A 23,017-nucleotide genomic window follows, 5' to 3' on the forward strand; every position below is an offset into this window, starting at 1 on the left:
CCAGCCCGACAGCTGCAGCCAGGGCTGCAGGGGCTGCTCCTTCAGCCTCGCAGGCACGGGGTCGGGCAGCTCCTGTACCTCCTGGGGACCCTGTGACAGCACATGGACGGTCGGCACCGAGCTCCATGGCCATGGGGTGACACTGGTGATGTGAGCACTGCTCCTCCTACTGCAACTGCTGTGTGCTCATTGGTTATATTGTCAGTGACCTCACACCCTCTAGTGCCACCGCTGCGTGCTCGTTGGTTACACTGACAGTGACCTCACACCCCCCAGTGCTGGCTCAGCCCACAGCACCCACTATTCCCAGCTGGTCTCCCATCCAAGCACTGACCGGGCCCGATCCTGCTTAGCTTCCCAGATCAGAAGAGATGGGGCATTCTCAGGGTGATGTGGTTGCTTAATTTATACATATATATATATATATGTATATATACATATATATTTAAGTTCCCCGAGTATATCCTGATAGTATCTGAACTAAACCCTTTTTTTAAGGGCAGAGCAGAGGGGCAGGAGAACCTCTCTGACCTACTGACTACCCCCTTCTAACCCACCCCAGGTACCATTGGCTTCCTGGCCACAAGGGCCCAGTGCTGGCTCATGGTCACCTTGTTGTCCCCAGGACCCCCAGGTCCCTTTCCCCTACGCTGCTCTCTAACAGCTCATTCCCCAACTTACACTGGAACCTGGGGCTGTTCTGCCCAGATTCAAGACTCTACTGAGACCCCAGGGACCTCACCAGCACAACCTGTTTGCTCTGTGCACATGTTGGAGTCCTCACCAGCACAACCTGTTTGCTCTGTGCACGTGTTGGGGTGACCCCATCTGGCAGCACCCACCCAATCACTTGCTCAATCCCCAGCAGTGGGATGGGGGAGGGAGCTGGAAGGGCAGAAGCAAGAAAGAAAACCTCATGGGTCAAGATAAAGACAGTTTAAGAAGTGAAGAAATAGTTACTCACAGCAGCAGATACATATGTCCAGACTGTCTCTGAGCAAAGGATGTTTTAATGTGTGGGAGATTTGAGGGATTTTCTTGAGGTTGTTGTGTGGATGGGTTTCTGTTATATGGAGATTTATTTCTGAACTATCCAGGCTCAAAGGAATTTCAAGGCCACCTCGAAAGCTGAAAGCAGGACCTGCTGTGGGAGTGAGGCAGTTCTACAATAACAGTACCTCAACAAGATGTAAATCAACAGACCTATCAGCAGTGAGACTCGGGTGCCTGGGCAGCACGTGACCATGGACAATATCCAATCAGCTAACGCATGCTTGGAGCCTGGATGCATGATCAGGAAGTAACTGCATGTATAAGGAGGCTTGTTTCTGTAATAAATGGCTTTGCTTAAATTCATATGGGATCGTGTGGAGTCCGTGAGTTTTCGCCCTCGCATATGATTGTCACTTTTCTTGTTGTGGATTGTCCTATCACCTTTTTCTCTCCAAATCCCTCTCCCTTTGCCCGGGGCTTTCATCTGCCCCAGTGTCCATGGGTAGAGAAATCTGTCTCACAGGAGCCAGGCGGGGAGAAGTATTTGACACTTGTCAGGACCAGGAGCCCAAACTGCCCTCTGCTCTCGTGCTGGTGGGTCTCTGCACCCCTCTGGTTCTTCCCCAAAGACTCCTCTGATCCTGCTGGTGGGTCTCCGCACCCCTCTGGTTCTTCCCCAAAGAATCCTCTGATCCTGCTGGTGGGTCTCCGCACCCCTCTGGTTCTTCCCCAAAGGCTCCTCTGCTGCAGGTGGCAGGCACGTTGGCTCCTGTGGGGAGCTGCTGCAGCTCAGCGCTGTTGCAAGGAGCAGAATCTGATCCCAGAGCAGGAGAGGGGAGGAGGCGGCTGTGACCGACATCCTCTCCCACTTCAGCATTGCCCAGCTCCCTCCTGGGATCTCCTCCACCCATGGTGACCCTGGGGGAACTGGGGCAGCCCAGGCTCACACGTACCAATGCTCAGCACCCTGGAGCCAAAACTGCCAACTAAGTATTCCATCCCATCCACGTCATACATCATATAAAAGGGGGAGAACACGAGGGTCTCCCCCCTCTCTTCGACTGTGGCTGACATCTGGGGAGGATCCTGCCTGCTGTCCCTGTGACCTGAGGCCTAGGAACATACCCTGCATCCTTGAATCCAGTTCCAGTTCAATGCAGAGTCCAGCCCAGGACTTCTGGGTGCCTGCACTTCAGTTACTGGAGCAGCTCTGAGCTTTGCCGGGGAATTCAGGACTTGTTTTGTATATTTTGTGTTATTTTCTCTATTTTCTTAGGAGCATTAGTAAAATATTTTTAACATTTTTTTTCCAACTTGCAAGTCTGTCTCGCTTTTCCTCCCATCATCTTTACTCTCCATCAAATGATTGGTCAAACCACTTGTCAATCATCCATGTGCTGCACTCCCACCAGCCGTGATTGGTGCAGCCAGCACAGCCCAACCCTTAGCTCTGCCCAGTTTGTTCAACTCTCGCCAACTTTCCTGCAGGCCTCAAAGCTTGATTGGCTGCTTACATATCAATCACTTGACTTGCCCCACCTCCTCAAATGTGATTGGCTGTCCTGGGCCCACTGACTCCCCATAGACTTCTGGGCGGTTGTTGCCAGGCAACGAGCTCCGCCTGAAAACGACGTCGTGTGCTCTAAACAAAGGCTGTGGGTGATAAAAGACACGTTGGGACCCTAAACATGAGGATTTGGTCCCAAGGAGGAGGCTCTGGGCACTCAAAGGACGGGCAGATGCTACAGATAGCGTTTTGGGCCTGAACACGAGGGGACCCTCTTGGTTCCCACCCAAGCTGGGTTTGGTGCCCGTGACCCCACGGAACGACACCTGTGCTGTCCGGAGTGGCCACGGAACAGACGGAGCCCAAAGACACGGCCTCCAGGAGCTCAACGGGCTGTTGTGACATTTCATGGACGTTTCACAGGGGCAGCCCATGGACTGAGGGCAACAGTCTGTGTGTGACATCAAAGGGCGGGAAGGGGAGCGGTGGTTGGTGAGGACATGTTGGATTGTGTGGGACCTGAGCCTGACGTCCATGGGGTGGAACAAGGGGTGCAGAAAGGACCGTGGTGGTGGCGACACTGCTCCTGCGTGGAGCTCCAGAGGCTGCAGGGAGATTTCTGCTCCACCAGGGACCAGCACAAGGCAATGGCCCGTTCATGTCTGTCCCTGCTCTGGGGCTGTGACCCCAGCAGCCCCTGCACAGCAGCAGTGTCCTCACTGCCAACACCGGCTCTTTGCTCCGTCTGCCCCTCTGTCCTCATCTCCTCGTGCTCTCCCCACTCCCAGGCACCTTTCCCACCTCCTCCAGGACCCACCGAGGCCTCTGTCTGTCTCTATAGAGACTGAAAGCCCCTGCTTATATCTCCCCAAAATCCTGGCGACAATTTCCCTCCCTGTTTCCCATTGGTTTGTACTTCAGGTTTACAGACTCCCTCGGCGCATACAATAACCCTTCCCCTCATCAATATGGATTCTTGGTACTTTAGCTGCACTTCCCCCAAATTAACTTGTCAATACAGGTATCAGTATATATACAGGTATCAGTATATATTCTGGGAAAGAATTGTGTTTTACATTAAGGATTCACAGTCCGATGTCTCTCGGTCCTTCCCCCGTGCTGGGCTCAGGCATCAGGTCCTCAGTGATGTAAAAACAACAATTCTTTGTTAAGTGTTCCTTAAAATAGTGCAGCTTTGGTTTCTACCAAGAGGGCGTGTTCTGTGTGCTGTTCACATTTCACACATATTATACCAATTGATTTTTTCTCCCTGTTCAGTTCTTTCTACGCATGTCTTGTTATGTCCATAGGTAACCACCCAGAATTTGTACTTAGTTTTGATATTGTTCGGTCAGCTGCTACTCCACATTATCTAATCTTTCATTTTCCAGCGCTCTCCTGTTGCAGCCTTTGGCAGACGATGTTCTTGTTACCAGGTAGATCATCCTTCCCACATGTAATTTGGATGGTCCCCAGCTGATCCACGGTGCTTCATGTGTTCTAACGTCTGCCTTCTGCATCACCTGATGATGGATCTGTCACTGTGTTTGTGTGGCAGGTGTCACATCAGCAGCATTGTCCCAGCCAGGTCACTGCATCTCTTTCTCTTCTCCCTCTGCTGTCACCATGACTGTACCAGCTGTCTGCTGTGCTTTCCGACCTCATGGACCCTCTGGTCCTGCCTCCCTCCTGCTGGTCAATCCTGTTCCTGCAAAACAAGTGACAACCAGTCAGTGTCCCCTCTGTGGCACCTGGATCTTCCAGAGCGGGATGGCTGGTGGGAACTGTCACCATGAACCAAGGATCTGTGTGAAGTCTTCTCCTGGAACAGGAACAGCTCTGGCTGTGCCTGGTGAGCACCACGCTGCCCCACGGAGAACAGCAGCAGTCGCAGAGTGGGTCTCTATGGGTCTCCATGGTCTCTGTGGGTCTCTATGAGTGTTTACGGCTCTCTGTGGCCTCTATGGGTCTCTATGGATCTCTATGAGTCTCTATAGGTCTCTATGGGTCTCTATGGTCTCTATGGGTCTCTCTGGGTCTCTATGGGTCTGAGCCAGAGTGCGGGTGCCTGAGCTGGGCTGAGCTGGAAGGGTCTGGAAAACAGCTCATCGGGAGGAGGTGATGGAAGAAGGTGGAAGAGTGTGTGTGGCACCGGGGATGAACTGACACCCTCAGTTTGGTATCTGGACCCGTGCTGGGCTTGCACATGGACTAAGGTCCAGCTCCGAGCACAAATTGCTGCTACCAGTCCTGGATGCCAAGCACTGGTCCTGCTCTCTCCTCCCTGGAGCGCCCTGAGCACATGGCTGCCCTGTGGCCTCTGTGGGTCTCTAAGGTCTCTATGGATTTCTATGGGTCTCTATGTTCCCTATGGGTCTCTATGGGTCTCTATGGTACCTATAGGTCTCTATGGCTCTCTATGGGTCTCTATGGTCTCCATGGGTCTCTATGAGTCTCTATGGTCTCTGTGGGTCTCTATGGGTCTCTATAGTCTTTATCAGTCTCTATGGTCTCCATGGTACTGTATGGGTCTCTATGGGTCTCTATGGCCTTGGGGCTTGGGGAACTCGGGTGAAAAGGAAAGACAGACTGGTGTGGGTATGGGATCTCTTAAGTATCCTGGGATTGCTTTGCTAATCACTCTGTAGCTGTTCCTGGGCTGTTATCTCGATATGTGCCCAGAGAGGCAAAAAAGTCCATGAACACACTTTCCTATTAAGGTTGCCTTCTTACAAAAAAACCACACTTCCGTTTTCTCATCGGCAACAGACTGAAAGATGGCAGCTGAAGCAGCTTCTGCCTCTTGTGAAAACAGGTAACAACAGATGGTTCCATTCAGGTGATCCTTAGTTGCTTCACCTCAAAACGGACAGATTTTGCTCTGGGGAGACTCAAAACTGACAAATTTTACTCTGGGGAGACTTGAAACCAACAAATTTCTCAATGGGGGTCAATGGGGTTCTATGGTAGTCAGTGGGGGTCAATGGGAGTTAATGGGAGTCAGTGGGAGTCAATGGGAATCAATGGGGGTCAATCGGGTCAATGGGAGTCAATGGAGGACAATGAGAGTCAGTGGGGGTCTATGGGAGTCAATGGGGGTCAATGGGGATAAGTGGGGGTCAATGGGGTCAATGGGAGTCAATGAGAGTCAATGGGGGTCTACGGGAGTCCATGGAAGTCAATGGGGATAAATGGGGGTCAATGAGAGTCAGTGGGGGTCGATGGGATAAATGGGAGTCAATGGGAGTCAATGGGGTTCTATGGTATTCAATGAGAGTCAATGGGAGTCAATGGGGTTCTATGGTATTCAATGAGAGTCAATGGGAGTCAAATGGGGATCAATGGGAATCAATGGGGGTCAATGGGGATCAATGGGGGTCAATGGGGATCAATGTGAATCCATGGGATTCAATGGGCGTCAAGGGGAGTCAATGGGGATAAATAGGAGTCAATGGGAGTCAATTAGAGTCAGTGGGGTTCAATGGAGATCAACGGGGAACCTTAAAACTGCCTTTAATCCCAATGGGAAGCTCCAAAAATGGCTTTTATCCCAATGGGCAGCCCCAATATGCCTTGTTGCTTTCTCTCAAAAGACACGGACACAGAATGGCCCCCCTGTCACTACTCACTGCCCGCACCAACAGAACCCTCAGGAAGCCCAGTATTTCTGGTCTCTAACTGACAGACCAGCAGTCGTGCATCCTACGGGATGTGGCCGCTTGTGTGCACTTGGGGTCCAGACAGTCAAGCTGATTCCAGTTTCAGCTGTGGTGCTTCTAAGCACTGAAGTTTAGCCCCAAAATGAAAGAGAATACCAGCAGTCCAGGCATCTACCACCAGGAAGTTAAAGCAGAAGAAAGGTCAGCATGGCACACGCTCAAGGACAGGGCTGCCTGTACCCTTTGGCAGGGAAGCCTCTCCCCATCCAGCCGCATTTCTCCTCCTCTCCTCCAGTTCTCCTCCCTCTGTGTCCCCGTACCTTCAGCTGGAAGGTCTGACTGGGATTCAGCGCCGCCAGGAAAGTGAACTGTCCCAGGAACGCTCCCTGCTCCTTGTCTTCTTCCTTGAAGCCCTACAGAGAGATGGGTGGAGAAAAAAAGAGCGTCTGGTGCACCATGGAAGACGGAACTTCAGTTGGTGAAGTACGGGGTTATTTCAGCTACATAGTCCAAGGATGATGAGGACAAGGAAAAGACGAGAAGCTGCAGGTGGGCAGCATGTCACATTTGCCCACTCAACAAGTTCAGGCTACCTGTCAGAAAAGGAGCAGACGCTCCCAGTGAGAGGAAGGTGACCTGAGGATCACAAATGCCACTGGGGTTGGAAGCCAAGAAGTTTTAGGACCATGCACTGTCCAGCTCCTTTTCCTTGTGGCTCCTGGAGTAGCATCTTGCCCCAGAAACTTCAAGTGGTACATTGAATAAAAGGGGAATACAATGGGAAGGAAGCAACTCCAAGGAGCCTGTTTGTTCTGAGTGACAGGAGAAAGTTCCAGGCCACCAGAATCCCTCACCCATCTTCATCACCTGCTTAGCAATGCTGTGCAACCCCCAGAGAAATCACTTACATAGACAGCAAAGTCCTTTGGAGCTCCGGAGATGCTTTCTCCATGGAACGCTGTCCCTGAGACATGGGCCATGGTGATGGCTCTGGGAACGACTGGCATGGACAGCTTGATGAACACATGCCCCTGACTTCCTGGGAAGGGCCAGCAGATGCCAGGATGATTTTCTGGCTGAAAGGACAAGAAGAAACTACATTCACATGGAGAACATTGCTCTGGTTCTCACTCCCACTATAAGCATCAGAGGATTAAGAACTTATTTGACCAATCAGCTTTGCTCTGAACCACAACCAGGGCCTTCAGTTGGACCCTGTGGGTACTGAACAGAGCAGCGGTTGTGAGAATTCATGTATCCCAAGGCCCTTTCAGCAGAGAAGCCCTTCGATGGCTTGGAGCTGGTTGCGCTACTTGTAGAAGCTCAGCGGCCTCTCCCAGTCCAGAGCCCTCACCAAGAACAACCAAGGGATGGTGGCCCCCCTGGATGAAGCGTCCCTGCCAGGGGAAGCACTTGCTCCCTCTCATCCACTCCCAGCTCCTTCCACTGGCACCAGCCGGCTCTTCAGACTGCGCAGGCAGCTCAGCAGCAGGGCCAGGACGGCTTCAGAGCCCAATGTGGGGCCCTCCAGCTGTGCAGGCTCTCAGCACCCGCTGATGCTCACTGAGAGCACATCCCAGAGCTCTGCAGGCTCCTCTGCCATTCCCGTTCTGTGCCGTGCTGACAGTTTGCACAGCGACTGGGCAGACACAGACTGCAGGAGCAGCCTGGCCTGGCAGAAGCTCCCGCAGAGAACCTGGGGCACTCTGGGAGAGGAAACAGCAGGGAGACACAGGAGGAGAGCAGGAGAAGCAGCTTCGAGGAGCAAAAATGGGGAAAGGCAACTCTGAGCAGCGTGTTCTTCATTCTCCCGACCATTGTTCTACAGCTTCTTGGTGCACCTACCTCCAGAATCAGCTCAGGAGACCTCATGTAATCCATCACCGGCAGCGAATACAAGAAGAGTTTGGCGTTGGCATTCCGCAGTGATGGAGCAGTCGTTGAATGGATGACAGCTGCCCCTGGAAATTCAAACATGAGGACAATTATCGGACAGTGTCAGGAGGAATATTGCACTGTTGACTTGGAAAAGGCTTCTCACTTGTCATCCGCGTCCTGCAGTGGGTTCCCCTCTTTCTTACTGGCACGACCCCTCTGGAACACACAGCAGGGAGTCAGCAAACTGTCATATGGGGCCATGGAAAAAGACAAGAACATGAACCAGGCTTTCTGTTCTTCCCATGGAGTCTGACAGGCTCTGTCAGCGGGTGCACTTTTAGGGCATGAGGTGACCCTTGACTTCTCGCCCCTTCTCTTCTACCCCTGGGCACGTTCCAATGCCAATCTGTTTAATCTGGACAGGAAGCGCTCTGGAACTGGTTTGTTTGTATAATGTCACGGCACCTGCTGATTTCAGGGCGTAATCAGCCATCGGGACCAGGATTTCCTCCAGCTTCTCCAGGGCTTGATTGATGATCTCCTGAACAACCTGGGAAGGAACACAAAGGAGAGCGCCTGTTGGAAGGAAAAGGACTGGGGCAAGCAGCTCCCCTGCAAGGCCAGCCAAGGTGAACGGGGACAAGGCCCATCTCAGATGGAAGGAACGCCCACATTGCCTGGAAGCGTCCCAGGTTTGCTGTGCTTCGATTGACGGGATCAGAACAGGGGGCTGCTCACTCCAGTGCTCTGAATGCTGGAACTCCGGGAAGGGGCTTTTTCTGTGGAGAGCCCCAGGCCAGGCAGCACAGACAGATAAGCCTTCTGGGCATGAGATAGGCCTGGCTTAACTCTGGACCTTTGAGACCATTCTTTCTTTCCAGTCCTCCCTTGAGGAGGACCCGAGATCTGGGCGCAGAGGAAGGTTTGCCTCAGACAGCTGTCATTCCCGTCATGCTCTCTCTTCCCCATAAGGAAGTGTGGAGTAACAGGAAAAGGAAGCGTGGCCATGGCAGCACTTGTTCCAGCAGCACCAGCCTGTTGGCTGTGGCAGGGAATGGAGCAGGATACGTGCCGAGGGAGGATAAAACCCCTGAGTAGATCCTTCTTCCTTGTGCCCTTACCCGTCCGGTAAAGCCTGGGAGCTTTGCCTTCTTCAGTCCTTCCTGCAGAGCCCACTCAACCACATCCTTTGTGCTCCAGCGCAGATGGTAAAGCTGTTCCTGGAGCTCATGGAGCTGGATGGGCAGGGAGATGGTTGCGCTGAGGTCTCCCAACTCTGGTGCGGTGCTCCAGGTTAAGGTACCGAGTTGTCCCACGTGGTAAACACCTGTCAGACACACACCAGAGCTTAGAACTCGATCTAAGGCTGTGTTATGCCTTGGGCTGCCCGTTCCCCTTTCTGTGTCTCTCCCAAGTGCCATAGTTGTGTCTCCTCTTGTTGTCTTTGACAGTGGCCATCATGGCATACGGGCTCCGCAATAGATGGACGTGCCCTGCCCTGGACTGTGCTCCTTGTCCTGCAGAAGATTCTCAGCTCCTGGGGCAGGAGAGCTCAGCCACGGCCTCTCCCTGGGCTGAAGAGAACTGGCTCAGCCCTCCTGGGGAAGGCAACTCAGCCCTTCCTCACCCACACCCGTCCTGCTGGAGCAGGGACTGGCACAGCTCTGCTGGGGACTTTCTGCTCTTAGCTGAGCTCCTCTGCTCACAGCAGGGGAAGCGGAACAGGGCAGGATGGAGCCCCGAGTACCTCCTAAAGGACCGACCTCAGGTGGGAGCTCTGCAGAGACTCACCAAAAGAGAAGAGACTGAGAAAAAGCACCAGGATCATTGTCTTCAGTGTCTTCATTATTCTCTCACCTTTCTGGAAGACTTCTTTCACTGTGTCGCCCCATACGATGATGTCATCAATATATTGCAAGTGTTCTGGAGCTTCACCTTGCTCCAGCGTGGTCTGGATCAGTCCATGGCAGATGGTAGCACTGTGTTTCCACCCCTGGGGCAAGCGATTCCATGTGTACTGGATGCCCCTCCAGGTGAAAGCAAACTGCGGCCTGCACTCTGCTGCTACAGGAATAGAGAAAAATGCATTAGCAATGTCAATTGTAGCATCGCACTTCACTGCCTTTGACTCCAGTTCAAACTGCATTTCAACACATCAGGCACAGCAGCACTCAGTGGCGGTGTAACTTCATCCAGGCCACCATAGTCTACAGTTGGTCTCCACTCATCACTAGACTGACGCACTGGCCAGATTGGGCTGTTAAAAGGTGAGCGAGTCTTACTGATCACACCCTGGCTTTCCAATTGACAGATCAGCTTCTGGATAGGAATCAAAGAGTCTCAACTGGTGCGATATTGCCGGCGATGCACCGTCGTGGTAGCAATTGGCACCTGCTGACTGTCAACCATCAGCAGTCCTACAACAGAAGGGTCATCTGAAAGACCAGGCAAATCAGACAGCTGTTCAATTTTCTCAGTGTCCACAGCTGCTGTACCAAATGCCCACCTATACCCTTTTGGGTCCTTAAAATACCCTCTCCTGAGGTGGTCTATGCCAAGGATGCACGGAGCATCTGGACCAGTCACAATGGGATGCTTTTGCCAGTTTTTTCCAGTTAAGCTCATTTCAGCCTCTACAACAGTCAGTTCCTGGGATCCCCCAGTCACTCCAACAATATTGATGGATTGCGTTCCTTTATAATTAGAAGGAATTATTGTGCACTGAGCACCAGTGTCCACTAAAGCTTTGTACTCCTGGGGTTGTGTTGTACCAGGCCATAGTATTTGTACAGTCCAATAGACTCTGTTATCCCTTTCCTCCACCTGGTTGGAGGCAGGGCACCTCTAATTCCTGTTTTGCACAGTCTCTGGGTGTGAATTAGAGGTTCCTTCAAGAGCATCAGAATCTCTTCTGCTCCTTTTGTAAACTGGAGCAGCCACCTTCCTAGGAGTTTTTCCTTTTATCTCACGTACTCGTTCCTGAAGTTCTGAGGTAGGCCTTCCATGCCACTTATTCATGTTTTCTCCCTGCTCATGTAGGAAGAACCACAGTCAACCTCTTTTTGTGGGCTGCCTCTGCCCTCTCTCTCGAGATTGGAAACGCCTTCTCCTAACAGCTGAAACATAGGTTTGTGCAGGTCGTGAACGGTACGAGTCTTCTCTGAGCTCTTTGATTTCTTGCAACAGCTTTTCAAACCGGTCATCAGATTTTTCACACAGTTTCTCCACAGCGGAGACACAAGCCCGTAGAGAACCAGCAAGGCTGTCCTCAAAGTACCGGAGCTGCTCAATCACTTCATTAATTTCTTGTGCACCTCTAGCTGACCAGACCATTCCTGCCAATGACTTAGCATATGCAGGTGGTGCACTTTGTACAAATCTGCGCCACATAGATTTTGTACAATTGATTCTATCTGGGTCTGTCCCCTCTTGGCTGTTTGGTCCTAGATAGATGATCTCTCGCGCAGCTAATTCTCTCAGGAACTGGATACCTCTCTCCATAGTATTCCATTTCCCTAACGTGGATATACAATCTTCCTTGTAGGGAAATCTGACTTTCATAGCTGCAGGAGTCGGGTCCAGAGAGTAGCGGCATTAGACTCTCTTGAAATTGCCCTATCAATGGTGGAATCTTTTGACAGAGATCCCAGCTGCCTGGCTTCACCACCTTCTAATTCAATTGTTTCTGCCCCATTGTCCCAGCATCGCAGCAGCCAGGTTAAAATATTCTCGCCTTCACGACGACTAAAGTCTTTTCGCAGATCTCTCAGCTCACCTGGAGAAAAGGACCGAGTGGTGGTCACTTCATCTCCTCCCTGTCCTGATGATGCCTCTTGGGTTGATGTTGGCCCTGTGCCATCACCTGCTGCACGGGTAGTCTTTCTAGTGACTTTCTTACAACCAGCAACTGATGCTGATATGGGTTCACCATCATCTGATTCATTTTCAGAATCTGAATGACTGTCACAGTGATTGCTGTGGTTACAGCAGCAACAGTGCCCAGTGTGTGAAAACGGGGGGGCTGCCTTGTTAGTCTTTGAGGCTGGAGAAGTAACGTTATCTGCAGCGACCTTGGCAGAGGAGAAATGCGGAGGAGCTGTAGCTTCAGCCTGCGAAGCCGCGGTTGGGGGGGCAGTGGCTGCAGCAGCAGCTTTGGCTGTTTTGCCTTTTCTCGAGCGGCTAGGAGTGCTTTTTGCTAAAGCTTCCGAAGACGCACCGCAAATCTCAGGACTAAAAAGAGACGCAAACCTCCTATTGAACCTCATTTCTCTTAACAGTAACACAAACTGACACACATTCAGCAAACCAGATAACACCATCACAGTTCTACAAAGCTCCAAGGATATTCAAAGTTCTCTAAAACATTTGCAAACTGTCCTAGCGAAAACACAAAAGTATTGTTAGTCAGCCTTTCTAAAGATTCGCTTGACCAATTAGCAAATATAGAGCCATTCTGCTCTTTAATCTCTCCTGGAGGTTTTTCAAGGTAAAGCAGAAGCGAGTAGAAATTCATTAGCGGCTGCAGTATAATGAAATAAACCAGTGCCATACCACACAGCATCATCATGACCGCTGTCCAGTTTCTTGTTGTTATATAATGAATACGTCGATTCAGAAAGAAACACCAACACAGATATGGGATCAGCGAGCACAATGTAGAAAATAACTGATACAACTTTTGCCATAACATCTTTAAATCAATGTAATTCACTTTGCCTTAATACCACTAAATAATATCCAAAGCAAACAGACGCGCGAGTATCACAATTCTATGAGTTGGCACCGTGCCAAGAAAATTGAAAGGTACGTCAGAGCAGTAGAAAAGCCAAAAATCTCGAAATTTACTCCTTTCTCTTGCCCCACGTTGGGCGCCAATTATCTGTCGAGGGTTAGGATTGCGGGGTGACAATCAAACCCTGGCAGATGTATTGTTAACCTCCTCTCCCCCCCACTTCCCCCTTTTGCCCCTCCCTCTCCCCCCTTCCTACTCAGGACAGGTGATCGGGAGGGAAAGAAGGACAGAGAGAAGAGAGTTGGAAAAGTTAAAGATGTTTTACTAATGCTACTAATAAGAATAGAGAAAATAATACAAAATATACAAAACCAATCTTGTAAGTCTCAGCAACTGCAGAGCCAGCACCCAAAGTCCTGGATTAGACTCTGTAGCCAACCGGAGCTGGATTCAGTCTCTCACTAGGCCTCAGTTCGCAGGGACGACCAGCAAGGTCCTCTCCTAATGTCAGCCATGAGGAAAAAGGGAAAAAGGGCAAAAAGGGAAAAAAGGGGCCGAGATCCTCGTGATCTCCCACTTTTATATGAAGTATTCACGTGAATGGAATGTTATACACCATTGGTCAGTCTCTCGATCATCAGTTTCTCGTTGCCCCTCTCGCGAGATGTCCATCTGTGCTTATCAATAAGTTTGCATTCCATTGCTAGGTTTAACCAAAACATGTGTTGGGTTCTCCAGGAAAATGCAGCTAATACGAAGGCTTTAGCTGACAGGCAAAAAATCACTAAAAGAGAAACTTTTTTTTTAACAAAACCAGGACAAGGAGGAACTTGGTGATGCAGGACGATCTCTATCAGCACATGTGGTGTTTTCCTCTGTTGAAGATGGATTCAGTCTCTTGGCCCTCTGAAAGATAAGTGGAGGCTGGGGGGCTGGGAAGGGGTTGGGAACTGCAGGGAGCGGGGTTCTCTTTGGGGCAAGGGTGATCCAGGAACAGTCCCTTTTGGGCAGGCGAAGGGTCCAGGGAACTTCACAGTGCGATGCCAGCGTGTCCCGGGCAGGGCAGCTCCAGCCTAGTGTCAGCGTTGTATTGCAGGTCGGGAGGCTTGCATAGTGCCTGTCAGACGGTCCCGGGGTCTCGTCGCGCTTGAGGGACCCGACAGGCATCCCGGGCGCCATCCCGGGATCCGGAACGCCGGTGCCAGTTGGCGTAGCGCCAATCGGGTCCTGGTTTTCTTGTATCAGCAACTGAAAGCGTGGATGGTTTTTGCATTTTGGATGTTTCTGCGCAGTTGTGTTTTATGGTGTAGTTCTGGGCTGCATCGGCAGCTGTGCTCTGTACCCCTCCAGTCTAAGGGACTGGCACTTCTTCCCAGCATCTTGAAGTTTTTAAGTAGCGCCACCGTCTCCTCTGTGCGTGTGTGCGCCAGTGCCGCTGTCTTATAAAGGGCCGTGACGTAGAGAGTACTGAATGCTGCTCCGTGCTACTTCTCCTCCAGTGGCAAATGCTTCACAGTCGCCCGAGGAAAGACGCTTAGCAATCGATCTCCAAGAGAAATGAAACACATGATGCCATAAGGCGAAAGAATAGCAGGGCATCTCTTCACAAGCTTGTCGCTGATCTATAGCTGAGGGCAAACACTTGTGTGCTTGTGGGAGAGCCTGTGTCTTTCCTGGAAGCGTTTGGGAGTTTTGCTCAGACGCGTGTTTCCTCAAGTTCAAGAATCAAGATCTAGGATACCTGCAGACAGGTGCCTGTTTGTGTGGAGACAGTCTGCCTGAAACTCTGTGTTCCTTAGTGCCCGCTCTTTCTCCCCGTCGCTCCACACGCCTGTGAGTCCCTTTCATTCTCTCCACAAGCACGTGTGTTGACTTCGTCGCACACGTGCATCTGCACAAGCGTTGAACTCAGCGGATGGAGTGTGTCTCTTGACACTTGCTGTGCATTGGCTGTGTCTGCCTGCTCCAGTGAAGAGAGAAACAGGAAATCATCTTGGTAGAGGCAACAAAGCAAAAGCGAGGCAGGATTGACATCTGCTCAACAGAGACGGAATCCCCGCGCTGACACAGTTCACAGTTACACGAGAAGAAATCTGAGCGGTACATGGACCGGAGACGTGTTTCCGAAGAGGTCGTTTAGCGAGTGAACAGCAGTGTGCGCGACTTTCAGGAGTGTGCCAGAATCACCAGAGCCTCTGTTCAAAAGCTGCTGCCTCTGTGACTGCATTGAGGCACGTTCCCATGTCTGCGAGTGTATAGACGGCTCTTTCGTGTTCACTCCGAGGGAAACGGTCCGCTATTGCTTCTGTGCGTACAGATGCGATTCCCTTGTCTCTTGCGAACACAGGGAACTCTGTGCATCCAAATCTACAGGCTAAGGACGCGTCTGTATATGTTTTGGTGAACAATCGAGTGTGCGTGTTCTGACAGGTGCCTCTATGCAGACGTCTCCACAGAGCCACTTCTGAATGCCCCGCAACCCAGCACTGAATGGATACACTAACAAGTGGACCGGTGTGAGCAACCACATATGAAGAAGGACGTCTTACATCTCACAGAAGCACGAACGTATTGGCGTTCAACCACATGGCAGAAAAAAGGTGTGAACAGATGAGCTGCTGCTATTTTCTCTGTTCGGCATGCTTCGTTGTAGCTCTCTTACCGGTCGCAAGAGCAACAGCTGACATAGAACCTTTGTCACAATGCCCGCTACCGTGGTGAGGATGTGGGCACTCTGTGTGCGTGATAGGGACACAGCAGGACTTGGTGTCAGCTCAGCAATTTCTCAGTTCCCCAAAGAAGCTGAATTCTGCAAATCGCTGGTGTTGCTCTTGAAATGATGTCATCAGGTGGGTGTTTTGGTGTAATACACTGAAAACCAGAGCAGAAATGCTGAAATGTTCCCATGGTATGCATGGTCTTAGGAGCAAAGCACCGTGACTCAGCCTAAGTAGATCTGCCGCTTATTCTTTTGTACTGCCAGCAGATTGTGGAAGTAGAGTATAAAAACCATCCTGATGGAGAGATCTTTGCATTTTAGGCTTAGTCTAAGTTTCTCAAGTAGCCGGGGTTTTTGATTGGGCCTAATCCATCAGGTCTGACGGCTTTCCTCCTTGTCTCCAGATGAATGTGGTAGAAAATATAAAGCAAGGAAACGTCCTTTGGCCTAGCCTTGCCTTGCCTTAATTCCTTCTCATCCTGTTCTCTGTCCCAGCCTCTCTCACTAAGCCCACGTCTGGCTGCGTGTCTCTTCTTTCCTCTCTCCTTTTCTCAAACTCTCCTGCTTCCTGGCTTTAGTCTTTCCATTCCTCCATTTCAGTCCTGCAGCCCGGCACTAGCTTTATCTCTTCCCTCCCTTTGGTTTGCTCCCTTCGCTTTCTCCCTTTGTTCCATATCCTTCTTTCCGACTTGTCTCTTGGAGACTTTTGGCCACGCTGGACCCAAGCCTGGGGATGTTTTGGAAACTTTTCAGAGGCCTCGCTGCTGACAGGGGGGACAGCAGGCAGTGACAGGCCCGGGGCTGACAGGCTCCCCCTTACCTAGGGGGCGCTCGGCTGCCACACCCAGCTGACATAGAACCTTTCTCACAATGCCCGCTACCGTGGTGAGGCTGCGGGCACTCTGCGGGTGACAGGGACCCAGCAGGACTTGGTGTCAGCTCAGCAATTTCTCAGTTCCCCAAAGAAGCTGAATTCTGCAAATCGCTGCTGTTGCTCTTGAAATGATGTCATCAGGTGGGTGTTTTGGTGTAATACACTGAAAACCAGAGCAGAAATGCTGAAATATTCCCATGGTATGCATGGTCTTAGGAGCAAAGCACCGTGACTCAGCCTAAGTAGATCTGCCGCTTATTCTTTTGTACTGCCAGCAGATTGTGGAAGTAGAGTATAAAAACCATCCTGATGGAGAGATCTTTGCATTTTAGGCTTAGTCTAAGTTTCTCAAGTAGCCGGGGTTTTTGATTGGGCCTAATCCATCAGGTCTGATGGCGTTCCTCCTCGTCTCCAGATGAATGTGGTAGAAAACATAAAGCAAGGAAATGTCCTTTGGCCTAGCCTTGCCTTGCCTTATTTCCTTCTCATCCTGTTCTCTCTCCCAGCCTCTCTCACTAACCCCTCGTCTGGCTGCATGTCTCTTCTTTCCTCTCTCCTTTTCTCCAACTCTCCTGCTTCCTGGCTTTTGTCTTTCCATTCCTCCATTTCAGTCCTGCAGCCCGGCACTAGATTTTCCTCTTCCCTCCCTTTGGCTTGCTCCCTTCGCTTTCTCCCTTTGTTCCATATCCTTCTTTCCGACTTGTCTCTTGGAGACTTTTGGCCACGCTGGACCCAAGTCTGGGGATGTTTTGGAAACTTTTCAGAGGCCTCGCTGCTGAGAAGAGGGGACAGCAGGCAGTGACAGGCCAGGGGCTGACAGGCTCCCCCTCCCCTAGGGGGCGCTCGTCTGCCACACCCAGCTGACATAGAACCTTTGTCACAATGCCCGCTACCGTGGTGAGGCTGCGGGCACTCTGCGGGTGACAGGGACACAGCAGGACTTGGTGTCAGCTCAGCAATTTCTCAGTTCCCCAAAGAAGCTGAATTCTGCAAATCGCTGCTGTTGCTCTTGAAATGATGTCATCAGGTGGGTGTTTTGGTGTAATACACTGAAAACCAGAGCAGAAATGCTGAAATATTCCCATGGTATGCATGGTCTTAGGAGCAAAGCACCGTGACTCAGCCTAAGTAGATCTGCCGCTTATTCTTTTGTACTGCCAGCAGATTGTGGAAGTAGAGTATAAAAACCATCCTGATGGAGAGATCTTTGCATTTTAGGCTTAGTCTAAGTTTCTCAAGTAGCCGGGGTTTTTGATTGGGCCTAATCCATCAGGTCTGATGGCGTTCCTCCTCGTCTCCAGATGAATGTGGTAGAAAACATAAAGCAAGGAAATGTCCTTTGGCCTAGCCTTGCCTTGCCTTATTTCCTTCTCATCCTGTTCTCTCTCCCAGCCTCTCTCACTAACCCCTCGTCTGGCTGCATGTCTCTTCTTTCCTCTCTCCTTTTCTCAAACTCTCCTGCTTCCTGGCTTTTGTCTTTCCATTCCTCCATTTCAGTCCTGCAGCCCGGGACTAGATTTTCCTCTTCCCTCCCTTTGGCTTGCTCCCTTCGCTTTCTCCCTTTGTTCCATATCCTTCTTTCCGACTTGTCTCTTGGAGACTTTTGGCCACGCTGGACCCAAGTCTGGGGATGTTTTGGAAACTTTTCAGAGGCCTCGCTGCTGACAGGGGGGACAGCAGGCAGTGACAGGCCCGGGGCTGACAGGCTCCCCCTCCCCTAGGGGGCGCTCGGCTGCCACACCCAGCTGACATAGAACCTTTCTCACAATGCCCGCTACCGTGGTGAGGATGCGGGCACTCTGCAGGTGACAGGGACACAGCAGGACTTGGTGTAGCTCAGCAATTTCTCAGTTCCCCAAAGAAGCTGAATTCTGCAAATCGCTGGTGTTGCTCTTGAAATGATGTCATCAGGTGGGTGTTTTGGTGTAATACACTGAAAACCAGAGCAGAAATGCTGAAATATTCTCATGGTATGCATGGTCTTAGGAGCAAAGCACCGTGACTCAGCCTAAGTAGATCTGCCGCTTATTCTTTTGTACTGCCAGCAGATTGTGGAAGTAGAGTATAAAAACCATCCTGATGGAGAGATCTTTGCATTTTAGGCTTAGTCTAAGTGTCTCAAGTAGCCGGGGTTTTTGATTGGGCCTAATCCATCAGGTCTGATGGCGTTCCTCCTCGTCTCCAGATGAATGTGGTAGAAAACATAAAGCAAGGAAATGTCCTTTGGCCTAGCCTTGCCTTGCCTTATTTCCTTCTCATCCTGTTCTCTCTCCCAGCCTTTCTCACTAACCCCTCGTCTGGCTGCATGTCTCTTCTTTCCTCTCTCCTTTTCTCAAACTCTCCTGCTTCCTGGCTTTTGTCTTTCCATTCCTCCATTTCAGTCCTGCAGCCCGGCACTAGATTTTCCTCTTCCCTCCCTTTGGCTTGCTCCCTTCGCTTTCTCCCTTTGTTCCATATCCTTCTTTCCGACTTGTCTCTTGGAGACTTTTGGCCACGCTGGACCCAAGTCTGGGGATGTTTTGGAAACTTTTCAGAGGCCTCGCTGCTGAGAAGAGGGGACAGCAGGCAGTGACAGGCCAGGGGCTGACAGGCTCCCCCTCCCCTAGCGGGCGCTCGGCTGCCACACCCAGCTGACATAGAACCTTTGTCACAATGCCCGCTACCGTGGTGAGGCTGCGGGCACTCTGCGGGTGACAGGGACACAGCAGGCCTTGGTGTCAGCTCAGCAATTTCTCAGTTCCCCAAAGAAGCTGAATTCTGCAAATCGCTGCTGTTGCTCTTGAAATGATGTCATCAGGTGGGTGTTTTGGTGTAATACACTGAAAACCAGAGCAGAAATGCTGAAATATTCCCATGGTATGCATGGTCTTAGGAGCAAAGCACCGTGACTCAGCCTAAGTAGATCTGCCGCTTATTCTTTTGTACTGCCAGCAGATTGTGGAAGTAGAGTATAAAAACCATCCTGATGGAGAGATCTTGGCATTTTAGGCTTAGTCTAAGTGTCTCAAGTAGCCGGGGTTTTTGATTGGGCCTAATCCATCAGGTCTGATGGCGTTCCTCCTCGTCTCCAGATGAATGTGGTAGAAAATATAAAGCAAGGAAATGTCCTTTGGCCTGGCCTAGCCTTGCCTTATTTCCTTCTCATCCTGTTCTCTGTTCCAGCCTCTCTCACTAACCCCTCGTCTGGCTGCATGTCTCTTCTTTCCTCTCTCCTTTTCTCAAACTCTCCTGCTTCCTGGCTTTTGTCTTTCCATTCCTCCATTTCAGTCCTGCAGCCCCGCACTACTTTTTCCTCTTGCCTCCCTTTGGCTTGCTCCCTTCGCTTTCTCCCTTTGTTCCATATCCTTCTTTCCGACTTGTCTCTTGGAGACTTTTGGCCATGCTGGACCCAAGTCTGGGGATGTTTTGGAAACTTTTCAGAGGCCTCGCTGCTGACAGGGGGGACAGCAGGCAGTGACAGGCACGGGGCTGACAGGCTCCCCCTCCCCTAGGGGGCGCTCGGCTGCCACACCCAGCTGACATAGAACCTTTCTCACAATGCCCGCTACCGTGGTGAGGATGCGGGCACTCTGCGGGTGACAGGGACACAGCAGGACTTGGTGTCAGCTCAGCAATTTCTCAGTTCCCCAAAGAAGCTGAATTCTGCAAATCGCTGCTGTTGCTCTTGAAATGATGTCATCAGGTGGGTGTTTTGGTGTAATACACTGAAAACCAGAGCAGAAATGCTGAAATATTCCCATGATATGCATGGTCTTAGGAGCAAAGCACCGTGACTCAGCCTAAGTAGATCTGCCGCTTATTCTTTTGTACTGCCAGCAGATTGTGGAAGTAGAGTATAAAAACCATCCTGATGGAGAGATCTTTGCATTTTAGGCTTAGTCTAAGTGTCTCAAGTAGCCGGGGTTTTTGATTGGGCCTAATCCATCAGGTCTGATGGCGTTCCTCCTCGTCTCCAGATGAATGTGGTAGAAAACATAAAGCAAGGAAATGTCCTTTGGCCTAGCCTTGCCTTGCCTTATTTCCTTCTCATCCTGTTCTCTGTGCCAGCCTCTCTCACTAACCCCTCGTCTGGCTGCATGTCTCTTCTTTCCTCTCTCCTTTTCTCAAACTCTCCTGCTTCCTGGCTTTTGTCTTTCCATTCCTCCATTTCAGTCCTGCAGCCCGGCACTAGATTTTCCTCTTCCCTCCCTTTGGCTTGCTCCGTTCGCTTTCTCCCTTTGTTCCATATCCTTCTTTCCGACTTGTCTCTTGGAGACTTTTGGCCACGCTGGACCCAAGTCTGGGGATGTTTTGGAAACTTTTCAGAGGCCTCGCTGCTGACAGGGGGGACAGCAGGCAGTGACAGGCCCGGGGCTGACAGGCTCTCCCTCCCCTAGGGGGCGCTCGGCTGCCACACCCAGCTGACATAGAACCTTTCTCACAATGCCCGCTACCGTGGTGAGGCTGCGGGCACTCTGCGGGTGACAGGGACACAGCAGGACTTGGTGTCAGCTCAGCAATTTCTCAGTTCCCCAAAGAAGCTGAATTCTGCAAATCGCTGCTGTTGCTCTTGAAATGATGTCATCAGGTGGGTGTTTTGGTGTAATACACTGAAAACCAGAGCAGAAATGCTGAAATATTCCCATGGTATGCATGGTCTTAGGAGCAAAGCACCGTGACTCAGCCTAAGTAGATCTGCCGCTTATTCTTTTGTACTGCCAGCAGATTGTGGAAGTAGAGTATAAAAACCATCCTTATGGAGAGATCTTTGCATTTTAGACTTACTCTAAGTGTCTCAAGTAGCCGGGGTTTTTGATTGGGCCTAATCCATCAGGTCTGATGGCGTTCCTCCTCGTCTCCAGATGAATGTGGTAGGAAATATAAAGCAAGGAAATGTGCTTTGGCCTAGCCTTGCCTTGCCTTATTTCCTTCTCATCCTGTTCTCTCTCCCAGCCTACCTCACTAACCCCTCGTCTGGCTGCATGTCTCTTCTTTCCTCTCTCCTTTTCTCCAACTCTCCTGCTTCCTGGCTTTTGTCTTTCCATTCCTCCATTTCAGTCCTGCAGCCCGGCACTAGATTTTCCTCTTCCCTCCCTTTGGCTTGCTCCCTTCGCTTTCTCCCTTTGTTCCATATCCTTCTTTCCGACTTGTCTCTTGGAGACTTTTGGCCACGCTGGACCCAAGTCTGGGGATGTTTTGGAAACTTTTCAGAGGCCTCGCTGCTGACAGGGGGGACAGCAGGCAGTGACAGGCCCGGGGCTGACAGGCTCCCCCTCCCCTAGGGGGCGCTCGGCTGCCACACCCAGCTGACATAGAACCTTTCTCACAATGCCCGCTACCGTGGTGAGGCTGCGGGCACTCTGCGGGTGACAGGGACACAGCAGGACTTGGTGTCAGCTCAGCAATTTCTCAGTTCCCCAAAGAAGCTGAATTCTGCAAATCGCTGCTGTTGCTCTTGAAATGATGTCATCAGGTGGGTGTTTTGGTGTAATACACTGAAAACCAGAGCAGAAATGCTGAAATATTCCCATGGTATGCATGGTCTTAGGAGCAAAGCACCGTGACTCAACCTAAGTAGATCTGCTGCTTATTCTTTTGTACTGCCAGCAGATTGTGGAAGTACAGTATAAAAACCATCCTTATGGAGAGATCTTTGCATTTTAGACTTACTCTAAGTGTCTCAAGTAGCCGGGGTTTTTGATTGGGCCTAATCCATCAGGTCTGATGGCGTTCCTCATCGTCTCCAGATGAATGTGGTAGGAAATATAAAGCAAGGAAATGTGCTTTGGCCTAGCCTTGCCTTACCTTATTTCCTTCTCATCCTGTTCTCTCTCACAGCCTACCTCACTAACCCCTCGTCTGGCTGCATGTCTCTTCTTTCCTCTCTCCTTTTCTCAAACTCTCCTGCTTCCTGGCTTTTGTCTTTCCATTCCTCTATTTCAGTCCTGCAGCCCGGCACTAGATTTTCCTCTTCCCTCCCTTTGGCTTGCTCCCTTCGCTTACTCCCTTTGTTCCATATCCTTCTTTCCGACTTGTCTCTTGGAGACTTTTGGCCACGCTGGACCCAAGTCTGGGGATGTTTTGGAAACTTTTCAGAGGCCTCGCTGCTGACAGGGGGGACAGCAGGCAGTGACAGGCCCGGGGCTGACAGGCTCCCCCTCCCTTAGCGGGCGCTCGGCTGCCACACCCAGCTGACATAGAACCTTTGTCACAATGCCCGCTACCGTGGTGAGGCTGCGGGCACTCTGCGGATGACAGGGACACAGCAGGACTTGGTGTCAGCTCAGCAATTTCTCAGTTCCCCAAAGAAGCTGAATTCTGCAAATCGCTGCTGTTGCTCTTGAAATGATGTCATCAGGTGGGTGTTTTGGTGTAATACACTGAAAACCAGAGCAGAAATGCTGAAATATTCCCATGGTATGCATGGTCTTAGGAGCAAAACACCGTGACTCAGCCTAAGTAGATCTGCCGCTTATTCTTTTGTACTGCCAGCAGATTGTGGAAGTAGAGTATAAAAACCATCCTGATGGAGAGATCTTTGCATTTTAGGCTTAGTCTAAGTGTCTCAAGTAGCCGGGGTTTTTGATTGGGCCTAATCCATCAGGTCTGATGGCGTTCCTCCTCGTCTCCAGATGAATGTGGTAGAAAATATAATGCAAGGAAATGTCCTTTGGCC

This window comes from Patagioenas fasciata, unplaced genomic scaffold (genome assembly GCF_037038585.1).
Source record: "Patagioenas fasciata isolate bPatFas1 unplaced genomic scaffold, bPatFas1.hap1 Unplaced_2, whole genome shotgun sequence".
Taxonomy (NCBI): domain Eukaryota; kingdom Metazoa; phylum Chordata; class Aves; order Columbiformes; family Columbidae; genus Patagioenas; species Patagioenas fasciata.